We start from the raw sequence: 14,194 nt of genomic DNA, 5'->3' as shown, positions 1-14,194 counted from the left end.
GGAAACGCTCAAGGAGAACATTGCTGCGTATTTCAACGTCCTGCAGGGTTTCCTTTTGGCCTGTCATGGAAGCAAGATCGGTGGTAGTCCTACGCTTCACAAGTATATCACTAGTTCTGCAAAAGGCGTGGTGGATGTCAGCTTCTCGTTGTTCAAGCTAGCTGTTTCTGCCTATGGTATGTGATATCCAACATCCTGATGCAGGTTATCTCTAATATACATCTAGCTGTTTCTTCTAATATACCTCCTGATTAAGCATTTCTCTTGCTGGCCAATGCTGAATTGCATCATGTATAACAGCAGCACATCCTTAAGTCCTACTCTTCAAGGTGTCATATAACATACTACCTACCTTCCTAAGCTTTAAGTTCTGACAGGGTGCTGCTAGTTATAGGAAACTTAAGCTTTAAGAGTGCCTTTTTATGCTGATAGATAGGATATGATTTCTGAAATGTTTATGCTGATAGATAGGATATGATTTCTGAAATGTTTATGCTGATAGGATATGAATAGGAATGTTGATTTGTGAAATGTTATGCTGATAGGATATGAGCATGGGTGTTGATTTGTGAACTGTTTGTGCTGGTTGGATAGGATATGAGCATGGATGTTGATTTTTGAAATGTTTATGCTGATAGGATATGAGCATTTCTCTTACAAGGTCAAATTTATACTCTCTGTATGCTGATCAGATTGTTACTTAATGTTCGTGCAGTATCGGCGACAACAAGAAGGCCTGGAAGAGCGAACACTGCAGGTATGTGCAGTCGCTGCCAAGCTTTCTGATATTATTAGCCTACCAGATAATTTTTGATATTGCCTTTTGGTGATTACAGGGCACTGAAGATAAAGCTTACAGAAAGAAATAAAGATGGACATATTCTCACATACTCCTGGATTTCATTTACATCAACTTCTCAAGAGAGGAGTACTCCTTTTTAGTAGTCTCAGTTTAAAGTAAATTAAATGAAAGGAGTACTCCTTTTCAGTTGTCTCAGTTTAAAGTGAATGAAAGGAGTACTTGCTCCCTGTACTAGTTACTTCTACTACTTATTTTTAGTTGTTTAGTACTACTCTGTAGATCTGTGATACTAGTCTAGTCGCTTGTATAATTTTGTTTATTAGTGTAACCTGAACCATGGAGTAGTACCCTGTTCGCATATGTGTGATTATGTGTGTTCTGTAGTCTCTAGCTCCAGTACATGTGAAATATATGTTGTGGTGTAAATCATTTTCATTCTATCTTATAAACGTGTTTCTTCAATAGCTATTTCTGTTCAATTCTTGTTGTCACTGATGTTAGCATTTAGTTTGTCTCAAGTTAAAAAAAATACTGAAAATACAGTGTACAAATCAGCCCAAATATGTGAGCCTCGGTTCTGAAAACTAAAGAGTTCATATATTGGTAGATAGACTGTGATTTAGGATATGCTAAACAGAAAGCTTTATAAGATGGAACTCTCAATATCATGACTTCACTTTGTCTTCAATTTAATATGGTTAGAACTACCATGGTTTTTTAAGTAGTTGGGGCATTAAGAAACAGTATGCTGGGTGTTTGGCCTTGCATCCGTCCTTCCATGAATTCATGCTTGTGCATTGCTAGTTATTGCTTTTTTTGCAGGTCTTCTTCTTCCTCGATCTGGTGCAGCAGCAACAATTCAAGGTCATGGTCATGGAGCAGCAGCCATATATTTTTCTTCTTCTTATTCTTCCCTGAGATGACATGAGATGAGGTTTGTTTTCCTCAAGGTCAAGGTGCAACAGCTTGATTTGATTTGATGTGATTGGATTCAGTTTCCTCATGCCTCTCTGTTTGCATTGCAGGCTCTGTTGGTCGGTCTTCAATTCTTCATGCTGCTGCTGCTACTGCTACATGAGGACCCTCTTCAATTCTGCATCCGTTGCGGCCGCCGCAGCTTCCACCTCCAAAAGAGCACCTACTCCTCGTGCGTTTACCCGGCCGCCCGCATCCGCAAGTGTAAGCTCCCCTTCCTCCGTCCTAGATCTCTAGGTCTGCTACTGTCATGCGCCATGTTCTTGATGTTGCGCGACCTCATGTGGATGCCACGAATGGCGCTGCTCCTGCGTGCAGATTTGATTCCCTGCATTATTATGCGGTTGTTGTCTCGCCGTGGTTGTTCAAACTGAGATGTACCCAATTGATTCATGATCTCGGGTCATAAATTTTTCTGCATTCCCTGTTGCTGTAGCTTGTTGGATGCATAGTTTGATCTCCCAATGGGAATTATTAGTGAATGGTGATGTCTGGTCACGAGAATGGTGATGTAGTAGCTGGTATGCTTGGTGCGTGTATGTCCATCTCTTTACTGTTTTGCTAGAACCATAAATCCTGATGCGCATGATGATCATGGTCTGGTTTGTTAGACCTATTCTGCTGGTGCTTAAAATTTGACATGCCTGGATTCTAAAACTTGTTCTTACAATTTTCATTTCTATGATCAATTTAGAGAGTTGGACATGTCAGTATATTATATACCAAAAAAATTCCTAGCTAGTGAGAACATTTTAGTCACTCCATGAACGCATACTGGTTAGTGTTAGTCATATTATTTATGTACATGGCATTTGCTGTCAATTCTTGATTATAAGTTATTGGATCCCTCATTGGCTACTGTTTGATGTTCTGTACCAGTTCTTATTCTTATGTTGTAACGCCCCGAGACCGATGTGCCAGGTGTCATTTAGTTATTCGCTGTTGTTGCCTTGTCATTGCTTGTGTGTCATGCATTGCATATCATGTCATCATGCGCATTTCATTTACAAACGTGTTCGTCTAATGCATCCGAGCTTTTTCCCGTTGTCCGTTTCGCAATCCGGCGCTTCGTTCTCCTCCGGTGGTCATTTCTACCTTTCTTTTGTGTGTGGGCATTAAACATTTCCGGATTGGACCGAGACTTGTCAAGCGGCCTTGGTTTACTACTGGTAGACCGCCTGTCAAGTTTCGTACCATTTGGACTTCGTTTGATACTCCAACGGTTAACCGAGGGACCGAAAAGGCCTCGTGTGTGTTGCAGCCCAACACCCTTCCATTTTGGGCCCAAAACCCTCCTAACTCTGCTCCATCATCTCGGTCGTTCGATCACGATCGCGTGGCCGAAAACCGCACCTCATTTGGAGCTTCCTAGCTCCCTCTACCTATAAAAGAGCACCCCCACCCCGAAATTCGGATCTCTCTCCCCCTCTCGAAACCCTAAAACTCCATCCGCCGCCGCCGGACAAAATCCGGGCAGCGGACGTGTCCGACCTCCGTCGCCAGCGCCACGTGGTGCCCCCTCATTCGCCCGCGCCCTCAGGTCCACTTCGCCGCGCCGCCGGGCCCGGAGAGCCCACGACCGGCCCCCGCGGCCCATCCAACGCCGCCGCCCGAGCCACGGGGAGACCAGATCCGCGCCGCCCGGTCCTCCCTTGCGCCGCCGCACGCCGTATCGACGCCGGCCGCCCGCCGACGCCGCTCGCCGCCTCGTGCCCTGCCCGGCCCCGGCCACCGTTGAGCTTGCCGGATGCCGCCCCCGTCACCCTTCGCTTCCCGCCACCGTCCCGGAGCGCAGCGGCCTCCATCTGACCCCAGGGAGGAGCCCCGGTGCCGCCCGCCCCAAGATCCGGTGCCGCCGCCTCGGTTCTTGCCGTCCCCGTCGCCGGAGTTCCCAGCGCGCCGCCGCCGGAGAGGATCGGGAGGAGCCCCGATCCGTCTGCGTTGACCGCGTCCCCGCTCTTGGGCCCCGCCGTGGCCTCCCAGGCCCAGCGTGCCGCCCCCGCCTTCAGCCCAGATCCGTGGCCAGCATCGCCGGCCCAGCTCCCCGCGGTCCAGCGCGAGCGCCCCAAGGCCCAGCTCCAGCCGGCCTCGCCCTGGCCTGCCTCCTCCTCCAGCCGGGCCGAAGCCCACTGGGTGAGCCGCCACCCGCCCCACCTTGTTTTTTTCCCATTCCTCTGGTTGGGCTGCCCAGTGCTCCAGTTCCTGTTTCGGCCCGCCTCATTTTTTTTCCGTCCTGGGAATTTGTCCAATTATCCAGAGACTGCCAGTTTTACAGTTTAGACCCTCATGTTCATGCTTTTAATAACTCATGAACCGTGCATCGGATTAAAATGTTTTATATATGAAACTTGCTTAGAATTTTGTGTAGATTAAGAATATCCAACTTTCATCTATGTTTATAATGTTTAAAATGCTGTTTGCATTAATTTGCCCCTATGCCATGTTGAAATGATTTTATTCATAACTAAATAACCGTAACTCCGTTTTTAATAATCTTTATATGTAAATGGGGTAGAATTTTGCCTAGTTTAACCTGGTGGCATCACCTTGCATGTTTAACAACTATAAAATTGTGTTTAGGGCAGAACAGGACCTAATCTAAAAATATGCATATGGGGAGTTTTCGGAATTGTTGTTCGTTGCTTCCGGCCTCATTTAAACTTGACTAGATAGGTAATTTTACTTTGCTTCACCCTCTTGCCATGTTAACTAACATTTAATATTGTTGAGTACATAAACGAGATCAAACTAAATAACATGTCGTGGTGTTTCATCAATAAGCAACTCGTTGTGTATTGAGCTCCACTTAATTTGTAGTGTTGTTTGTTGCACTTTGACATGCCATGTTTCATTAAACCGGACATGCATCATACTCGTTTGTGCATCGTGCCATGTTGTTGTGGTGGTTGTTTACTATGTTGTGTGCTTCTTTTCCGGTGTTTGCTTCTTCGGGTTGGTTCCGATAACGTCGAAGTTGTGAGGATTCGTTCGACTTCGTCCGTTTGTCTTCTTCATGGACTCTTTCTTCTTCCTTGCGGGATCTTAGGCAAGATGATCATACCCTCGAAATCACTACTATCTTTGCTATGCTAGTTTGCTCGCTCTTTTGCCATGCCAATGCTACGATGCCTACCATTTGCTTGTCAGCCTCCCAAATTGCCATGTCAAACCTCTAACCCACCATGTCCTAGCAAACCGTTGATTGGCTATGTTACTGCTTTGCTCAGCCCCTCTTATAGCGTTGTTAGTTGCAGGTGAAGATTGAAGTTTGTTCCTTGTTGGAACATGGAGATGTTGTTTCTTGTTGGAACATGTTTACTTGTTGGGATATCACAATATATCTTATTTAATTAATGCATCTATATACTTGGTAAAGGGTGGAAGGCTCGGCCTTATGCCTGGTGTTTTGTTCCACTCTTGCCGCCCTAGTTTCCGTCATATCGGTGTTATGTTCCCGGATTTTGCGTTCCTTACGCGGTTGGGCTATAATGGGAACCCCTTGACAGTTCGCCTTAAGTAAAGCTCCTCCAGCAATGCCCAACATTGGTTTTACCATTTGCACTAACAACCTACCACCTTCCCTTGGGTTCTGCAGACTCAAGGGTCATCTTTATTCTAACCCCCCCCCCCCGGGCCAGTGCTCCCCTGAGTGTTGGTCCGAACTGAGCTGCCTGCGGGGCCACCTCGGGGAAACTTGAGGGTTGGTTTTACTCGTAGCTAGACTCATCTGAGTGTGCCCTGAGAAAGAGATATGTGCAGCTCCTATCGGGATTTGTCGGCACATTCGGACGGTGTTGCTGGTTTAGTTTTACCCTGTCGAAATGTCTTGTTGTACCGGGATACCGAGTCTGATCGGAGTGTCTCGGCTGGAGGTCTATTCCTTCGTTGACCGTGAGAGCTTGTCATGGGCTAAGTTGGGACACCCCTGCAGGGTATTATCTTTCGAAAGTCGTGCCCGCGGTTATGGGCAGATGGGAATTTGTTAACGTCCGGTTGTAGAAAACCCGAAGTTGACCTTATTTAAAATACATCAACCGTGTGTGTAACCGTGATGGTCTCTTTCCGGCGGAGTCCGGGAAGTGAACACGGTGTTGGAGTTATGTTTGACGTAAGTAGTTTCAGGATCACTTGTTGATCGCTACTAGCTTCACGACCGTGCCTTGCTTCTCTTCTCGCTCTCTTTTGCGATTGTAGCCACCATATATGCTAGTCGCTTGCTGCAGCTCCACCTCATTACTCCATCCTTCCTATAAGCTTAAATAGTCTTGATCTCGCGGGTGCGAGATTGCTGAGTCCCCGTGGCTCACAGATACTTCCAAAACCAGTTTGCAGGTGCCTATGTTACCGAGCAGGAGACGCAACCAAGCTCAAGGAGGAGCTCGATGAAGATCTTGCCCTTTGTGTTGTTTCGTTCTAGTTGATCAGTAGTGGAGCCCAGTTGGGGTCGATCGGGGACCTTTGTCGCATTTGGGGTTCTTCTTTTATTTTGGTTCCGTAGTCGGACCTTGATAGTATCTGGATGATGTAATGCTTTATTCATGTAATTGTGTGAAGTGGCGATTGTAAGCCAACTATGTATCTCTTTCCCTTATGTATTACATGGGTTGTGTGAAGATTACCTCACTTGCGACATTGCTTTCAATGCGGTTATGCCTCTAAGTCGTGCTTCGACACGTGGGAGATATAGCCGCATCGAGGGCGTTGCATATATGTTCATTCTTATTTTTTGCACAGGTGAAGCGCGAATCCATGTCCGAAGCTGTGAAGAATATCAGCAAAGAGTAGCATATTATGTGTTGTAGTTGTAGGCAATAGTAGGCATATCTGGGTTGTAATATACTGTAACGATTGTAATAGATTAATGCAGTATTGGTTTGGACCAATTTCATTTGCTCTCTGGTCTATTTGAAACAATGATTGTGTATGTGCTTTGAATACCCGTGAAATGGAAACCTGACAAGTTATAATGGTTGTTTGACAGATTTTGAAATTTTTGATGTGTTGGATCAATTTTGTGATAAGCATGACAAGTGGGACCAATCTGATTGGTGGGACCAGTGGCAAAAAAAGGACGAAAATAAAAAACCACCAATGGCAAAAAAAGGACGAAAATAAAAAACCAGTAGATTGTAAAAGGCTGCATCTTAGAAAAAAAGGCCGAATTAATGGCCCAAGCCCATGTAGCTAGCGAAAATTAACAAGAAAAAAATACATTAAAAAGGCCGAATTAATGGGCTAGGCCCATATAGAAAACTGAATTGGACCGGGCTGAATCTTGTGCCACATCAGCTTGTCACGCTGGATGCCTACGTGGACTGGGGAGGTTGCTAGTGACCAAAACGCCACAGTGGACATATTTTGGTCGTAAACGTCCACGACCTTCTCACAGAGAAGGTCGCTATAGTCAGTTTACGACCCTCAGCTTTTGACCTTCTATTTTTGGTCACAAAAAGGTCGCAAATAAAAAACTATGACCTTTCAGTGATCAATAGTGGAGGTCACAAGATAGCATATTTTTTGTAGTGGTCTGGCGCAGGCTGCGGTGTTTGCGACAATCCTGGGGCTTTTGTGCGTTGCGGATCCGGGAGATCGGAGGCCGTGGCGGTGGATATCGCGTTCGAAAGCTTCGCCGGATGTGGTGCTGGCGACCGGAGCGGAATCAGAGTTGGGGCTACAGGCCATGTTTTTCGGGTTATGGTTTGTGGTGGTTCATCCACCCTTCGCGTGTTTGGTGTGCTGGAGCCATGATAAAGGTATGGAGCTGACTTTTCCGTGGGGATTGTCCCGGGCTGATATGCCGGAATCTGAACTCGATTCACGTTCAATGGGGCGGGACCTATTATGCGGCCTCAAAAGCCATAGATGGCGATGTGGGAAAATAGCTTCTTTCGGCTCGAGCAGACGATGAGCGGCCGGCCGGCAGGTGCTTAAGGCGAGCCTGGAGTTTAATAATGTTGCAAGGATCGATGTGCTTAGGTTGCAGGGCTTGTGGTCTGTTTCCGTCTTTGTTTGTGTACGGAGTGCTTGTATGTGCTGTTGTCATGTACTGCGTATAAGAATATGAATACAAACATCCTTTTCTAAAATAAAAGACAATGGCGACCGGGGCGCATCAGCTTCCCATGCTTGTCGCAGACTCCCCGCGTGGGGACCAATTGGGCATGCTGTTGCCTTCCAGTGAAGTGCCAGATTGGCGTGGTGCCGTAGCGAGCAGCATGGTCCTCCCGGAGTCATCCACAAGTGCGTGCAGCAGCAGCGGTGGCAAATCCAATCCAGATGTGCTTGTTTCAGGAGTGAGCACTAAGTCGGCTTCAAATCAAACCGATCTGCTTATTCTACTTTGCGAAGACTGCAAGATGTGTACCGCCTTCTATACAGAACAATGGTGATAAATTAATTTGAACTTTGGAAGGATTTTATGTGGTTTGGGTTCTAGCGTGTTCCTGCAGGAGTTCTGAAACTGGAGACGTCTTGGGCGATGGAGGCCATGCTTACAGGGGCGCTTGAGATCAGGTTGTTTGCTGAGGAGGTGAACTGGATGGTTGGCATTGGTTCATAGTTGTACTGAGGTGTATGTGACCTTTAGTATCTGGAACCTAATAACCTATGGTAATTAATTAATACTAACTTTCTAACAAACAACAGGAACATAGATTTAGTGATCTTCTTTAATCACAGAATATTGTATCACCTCTATTTCAAAATATAAGATGTTTCGGTAGGCTAAACTAAGCATACGAAAACTTCTTATATTTTGGAACGGAGGTAGTGTATTTATACAGGAGTATTTGATCACTCAACTATATATCTAGAATGTAGATTACCAGCCTGAAGCTAGCAAATTATGGGCATGTACCTATTCATTTTAAACCTTTCAATTATGCACAGGCAACTAGCAAATTATGAGCAATCTATGTATTTATTTACCGAACCTTGCAACTATGAATGGACTAATCAATTGGAAGACAATTTTGTTGGACCAACCATATGGATTGCTCACTAAGCAGCATTTCACAAGTAGATAATAGTAATTCAGGTAAAGGTTATTTTTGCTATGCAAAATATAAAATGGACAAGTCACCTTCTCAAGTAGTTTGGGATGTCCCTTGGGAAATAGTACTTGCTTACTCGATTTTGTTCGTAGTTCAAACATGGACCTTAGAAGGGTGATTTTGCTAGATTGGAGGTTAAATATATTTTTTGGCGAATAAGTTATATATTCCTTGATGAGAAATCTACCTAATTTTATGTTGGATACCTTCACATATTTAGGTAGATACAAATAACTATCATCATGAAAATTTAATTTCCTCAATTTTTTTGCTAGATTGCTTTTTCATGCCAGATTCAGATTCAACCAAGTGAGGATTCCAACTTGGTCACAGAATAAGAATACGCCTTGCATTCCTCTTCTACCACAAGAACATCACCTCTTTGGCTCTTTGCTATTTCCCTGGCATAACAACACTCTTCGAACCATTTCCGTGGAGACAATACATTTTAATTTGCCTTACAATACCTACAGTTTTCTTCATACAACAATTCCTTCACCTGCCATTGAACTCCACCAATGATGGATCTACAACAAATAGACAAGGAACCCAGAGGTTGACTCCCAATCTCTCCTTTTATGGAATTATGCTACATACTGTACTTTGTATCATGATTGCAATATACATGAATCAAGGTAATACTAAGGAGATTTTCACTTCATATGATGTTTTGGTGATATAAACCAGCAAGAAGATCTTCTTAGAGGTATATACAACTTTGTTTTCAGCTTCATTGAAGTCAGCTTTATTTAGATATCGAACACACTTAAAGGTAAACCTTTCAAAATCCTCAATCGACCTGTTTTATATTGTACACTTTGACATCTCTTGCACATGAATGACTATTCATTGATAGTGCCTACAAATATGTGATTGTAGTTGCTTCTTTGTCTGCACTATAGATTGGCTCTCATGCATACCATCATATATCTAAGTAAATAAATTCATATTAAGAAAGGGACGGGCGCGGCAACACCCTCCATCAGTGATCTAGTATACCATTGGCATAAGAAGCCAAGGTTTCATTATCATTAAATTTGCATGAAAAGGGAAGGTGTGGAGCATTCATCCTAGAGCAACAAGTATAATCATATCTCAAGCATAAATCCCGAGCATACGAATGCAACATATAAATTTGATCCCATAAAAGTTTCCCTTTTGTGTCAAGCGATAATCCCTAAAGTATTCACGTTGATCCAACGTTACTCCCATTATCAAGTTGAATGGGGTTTTCTCAGGATTATCAGAGTAGTGCATAATATCTTTCACATAAGGAGCATCGAGGGTTTTAGGAGGTTCCCCATCTCCATGAGTAGCAAGTACCACTAACTTTTTTTGGTGTTTTGTGTTCCATATCCATAATTAAAGATAGAGAACAACTTAGAACAGGAAATAAAAACTACTTAGTGACAAAGCAAACAATCAGACACGAGAATACTCACCCCAGGCTATTGCTCGCCGGCAATGGCGCCATAAAAAGGTCTTGATAACCCACAAGTATAGGGGATCGTTTGTAGCCTTCTTCGATAAATAAGTGTCGAACCCAACGAGGAGCTAAAGGCAGAACAAATATCCCCTCAAGTTCTATTGACTACCGATACAACTCTACGCACACTTGACGTTTGCTTTACATAAAAAAGTATGAAACTATTTTGCAAGAATAAAACTACGAGTACTTTGCGAGAATAAAACTATGAATAAATTGCGAGGTAATAAAAGTGGATAGCTTTTGTCAACAAGAAAGTCATTTGTCCCTAGGCAATCGTTAACAAGTACCGGTAATCATTCTTGTAATTTTATACGAGGGAGAGGCATGAGCTAACATATTTTCTCTACTTGGATCAGGTGCACTTATGATTGGAACTCTAGCAAGCATCCGCAACTACTAAAGATCATTAAGGTCGTGAAACCCAACCATAGAATTAAGTATCAGGTCCTCTTTATCCCATACGCAACAACCCACCTACTCGGGTTTAAGCTTCTGTACTCTCGCAACCCACCATAAGAGAATCATGAACGTATTGCAACACCCTAGAGTGGGGGCCCCTCACGTTTTCCCGAGACGGAGGGCACCGTAGGACAGCACCATAAATAAAATATACAATTATACCAACCAAGATCACGATTAACCCACAGGACAAAACGGATCTACTCAAACATCATAGGATAACCATAGATCTTTGGGAAATAATATATGGAGTTGAGCACCATGTTTAAGTAGAGATTACAGTGGGGAGAAGGGGTGTTACCCGCTGCATAGAGGGTGAGAAAGTTGGTGTTGATGGTAGCAAGATTCTAGATGTAGATAGCTGTCACGATGCTAACCCCGGCAACACTCCGGCGCCACCGGGAGAGAGGGGGAGAGAGCCCCCCTCCTTCTTCTTCCTCCTTGCCCCCCCCCCCCCCCCCTAGATGGGAGGAGAGCTCCCCCTCTGGTCCATGGCCTCCATGGCGGCGGAGGGGCAGGATCCCCTCCGAGATTGGATCTCCCTCTTTGTTCTCTTCTGTTTCGCGCTCCCCAGATCTGGCCCTTCACAGTTTCTTAAATTCTCAGAGATTCGTAACTCCGATTGCGCTGATCTTTTTACACGATTTTTTCTAGATATAAGCTTCCTTGCACCCGAAGTATAGCTCCAACCAACGTTCGAGGAGGGCACGATACACCAGGGCGCGCCTGGGCCTGGTCGCGCGCCCTGGTGGGTTGTCGTGACCTCGGGCCTCCATTTACGTTGATTCCACCTCCTAAAATTCACAAATATTCCAAAATAATTCTCCGTAGAGTTTCATCACGTTTGGACTTCGTGTGATATGGATTCTGTGTGGTACAAAAACATGCAACAAACAGGAACTCGCACTGGGCGCTGAATAAGTAAGTTACTCTAAATAAATCATATAAAAAGTTGCCAAAAGTATGTGAAAGTTTAATAATATTGCCCTGTTGAAGAATTCATCTGATTAACCAGTTAACTTGCCGATTAATCCCTACTCGTAGGGTCACCGAGTACCCTATAAACCGATAAATCATTCGATTAATTGATTAAATGGCTCATTAACTTACCGATTAGCCGATTAATCCCCTACTCACCAGCCAACCGAGCAGCTACCAGTTAGCGATTTCCTCAACAATGTAATATTGGCATGAAACAATAAAAAAATTACGGAGACGATGGAGACGTATCAGTAATAAGTAGTATGGCCATCACCGCCCACAACTCTTTGTGTTCTACTTGTGCATATCATCTACACATAGACCTAGCTCGGATGCCACTGTTGGAGAACGTAGCATGCAATTTAAAAAAAATCCTATGCTCATGAAAGATCTATCTAGGAGATATATAGCAACGAGAGGGGAAGATTGTGTCCACGTACCCTCGTAGACCGAAAGCGGAAGCGTCTGCCAACGAAGTATATGTAGTCGAACTTCTTCTTGTTCTGACCGATCAAGTACCAAACATACGGCACCTCTGAGTTCTGCACACATGTAGCTTGATGACGTCCCTCGAACTCTTGATCCAGCAGAGTGTCGAGGAAGTAGATGAGTTCCGTCAGCACGATGACATGGTGACAATGATGGTGAAGTTATCCGCGCACGGCTTTGCATAAGCGCTACGTGAATATGACCGGAGTCGTAAACTGTGGAGAGGGGCACCGCACACGGCTAGGAATCAATGTTGTGTGTTCTAGTGGTGCCCCCCCCACATATATATAGGTGGGAGAGGGAGGGGAGAAGCAAGGGACGCCCCAAGTAGGAGGGATCCTACTTGGGCGCCTCCTCCAAGTCGGCCTCCCCCCTTCCATAAGTATCGGAGGGGGAAGGAAAGAGAGGGGGGAGGGAAGGAAAGGGGGAGGCCGAATCATACCCTTTCCTTCTCCCTTCCCTCCTTTCCTTCTCCTCCTATTTAGGCCTATAGGGGGCGCACCAGCCCCTTAGGGGCTGGTCTGTCCCTCTCTTGGCCCATTAGGCCCATATAGTTTGCCGAGGTTTGCCCAGAACCCCTTCCAGTGACCCGATATCTACCCGGTACCCCCAGAACACTTCCAATGTCCGAATACCATTGTCCTATATATGAATCTTTACCTCTTGACCATTTTGAGACTCCTCGTCATGTTCGTGATCTCATCCGGGGCTCCGAACAACATTCGATCACAAAATCACATAACTCATATAATACAAAATTGTCATTGAATGTTAAGCGTGCGGACCCTACGGGTTCGAGAACTATGTAGACATGACCGAGGCACCTCTCCAGTCAAAACTAATAGGGGAACCTCGATGTTCATATTGGCTCCTACATATTCTACGAAGATCTTTATCGGTTGAACAGTTATGACAACATACATTATTCCCTTTGTCATCGGTATGTTACTTGTCTGAGATTCGATCGTGGGTATCTTCATAACTAGTTCAATTTCGTTACTGGCAAGTCTCTTTACTCGTTCCGTAATGCATCATCGTGCAACTAACTCATTAGTCACTTTGCTTGCAAGGCTTCTTATGATGTGCATTACCGAGAGGGCCCAAAGATATCTCTCCGATACTCGGAGTGACAAATCCTAATTTCGATCTATGCCAACCCAACAAACACCTTCGTAGATACCTGTAGAGCATCTTTATAATCACCCAGTTACGTTGTGACGTTTGATAGCACACAAGCATTCCTCCGGTATCCGGGAGTTGCATAATCTCATAGTCGGAGGAATATGTATTTGACATGAAAAAAGCAATAACAATAAAACTAAACGATCATTATTCTAAGCTAACGGATGGGTTTTGTCCATCACTTCATTCTCGAATGATGTGATCCCGTTCATCAAATGACAACACATTTCTATGGTTAGGAAACTTAACCATCTTTGATTAACGAGCTAGTCTAGTAAAGGCGTACTAGGGACACGGTGTTTGGTCTATGTATCTACACATGTATCAAGTTTACGGTTAATACAATTCTAGCATGAATATTAAACATTTATCATGAAATAAGGAAATATAAAATAACGACTTTATTATTGCCTCTAGGGCATATTTCGTTCAAAAGCATCCAACCTGAAGACACACGAACATGGACGAACTCCGACCAGATTCGAGCAAATCCACCAAGGACAGATCTGCCGGAGACACACGCACACCGACAATTCTAGAAGCACCGCTGGGACATGGACTGGGCGGGGAGAGCCTTATTCGATCTTCAGAGAGCCAATGTTGCCTCGTCTTCCTAAACATGACACAAACCCAAACAAAACTCGGAGGAACGTCTAAAAACGGAGTCCTCCTGCTGGCGAGGACCGGGATCCACCACGACACCATGGCCCTCAGGCCTCCAAAGACAAGGCGGACCGACGTCGATGTCGCTGGGAGGCAGAGGAA

At 44.7% G+C, this 14,194-nt stretch overlaps 1 long non-coding RNA gene across 1 annotated transcript; it reads left to right on the top strand.

The window, feature by feature from the left end:
• Positions 1–1,926: 1,926 nt before the first annotated feature.
• Positions 1,927–6,660, top strand: LOC123159682 (uncharacterized). The gene is made up of 2 exons (XR_006479847.1): positions 1,927–1,981; positions 6,512–6,660. It is a non-coding gene; the product is annotated as an uncharacterized lncRNA (long non-coding RNA).
• Positions 6,661–14,194: the final 7,534 nt, after the last annotated feature.

The sequence above is a fragment of the Triticum aestivum genome, chromosome 7B, assembly GCF_018294505.1.
Source record: "Triticum aestivum cultivar Chinese Spring chromosome 7B, IWGSC CS RefSeq v2.1, whole genome shotgun sequence".
NCBI lineage: Eukaryota > Viridiplantae > Streptophyta > Magnoliopsida > Poales > Poaceae > Triticum > Triticum aestivum.
This window is presented reverse-complemented; position numbering and strand designations above follow the sequence as displayed.